The 928-nt window shown below is 40.6% G+C and overlaps 1 non-coding gene across 1 annotated transcript; it reads right to left on the reverse strand.

Moving 5' to 3' along the window:
• Nucleotides 1-287: 287 nt before the first annotated feature.
• Nucleotides 288-358, reverse strand: TRNAG-GCC. Its single transcript has one exon. It is a non-coding gene; the product is annotated as a tRNA-Gly (tRNA).
• Between the last annotated feature and the right edge of the window lie 570 nt (nt 359-928).

Raw genomic sequence — 928 nt, forward strand, 5'->3', positions numbered from 1 at the left:
CTCTCTGATATCCCCCCTCAGCCATCTCTTCTCCAAGCTGAAAAGTCCTAACCTCTTTAGCCTTTCCTCACAGGAAGCTGTTTCATTCCCCTTATCATTTTGGTAGCCCTTCTCTGTACCTTCTCCATCACAATTATATCTTTTTTGATATGCAGTGACCAGAATTGTACACAGTATTCAAAGTGCAGTCTCACCATGGAGTGTTACAGAGGCATTATGACATTTGCTGTTTTATTCACCATTCCCTTTCTAATAATTCCCAACATTCTATTTACAACTCATGCTGCTGTATTGGCCAGGAATCGAACCTGGGCCTCCTGTGTGGCAGGCAAGAATTCTACCACTGAACCACCAATGCTCGAAATGTGGTTACACCATGGAGCGATTCACCATTCCCTTCCTAATAATTCCTAACATACTGTTGGCTTTTTTGACTGCTGTAGCACAATGAGCTGATGATTTCAATGTATTATTCACTATGACACCTAGATCTTTTTCCTGAGTGGTAGCTCCTATTATGGAACCTAACATCGTGTAACTACAGCATGGATTATTTTTCTCTATATGCATCACCTTGCACTTGTCCACATTAAATTTCATCTGCCATTTGGGTGCCCAATATTCCAGTCTCGCAAGGTCCTCCTGCAATTTATCACAATCCACTTGTGATTTAACTACTCTGAATACTTTTCTTTCATCTGCAAATTTGATTACCTCACTTCTCATATTCCTTTCCAGATCATTTGTAAATATATTGAAAAGCACCTGTCCAAGAACAGATCCTTGGGGCACTCCTCCCTTTTCCATTGAGAAAATTGTCACTTTAATCCTACTCTGTTTCCTGTCTTTCAACCAATTTGTAGTCCAGGAAAGATCACCACCTCCTAATCCATGACTTTTTAGTTTCCTTAGAAGCCCCTCATGAGGA

Source organism: Rhinatrema bivittatum, chromosome 9 (genome assembly GCF_901001135.1).
Source record: "Rhinatrema bivittatum chromosome 9, aRhiBiv1.1, whole genome shotgun sequence".
Lineage (NCBI taxonomy): Eukaryota > Metazoa > Chordata > Amphibia > Gymnophiona > Rhinatrematidae > Rhinatrema > Rhinatrema bivittatum.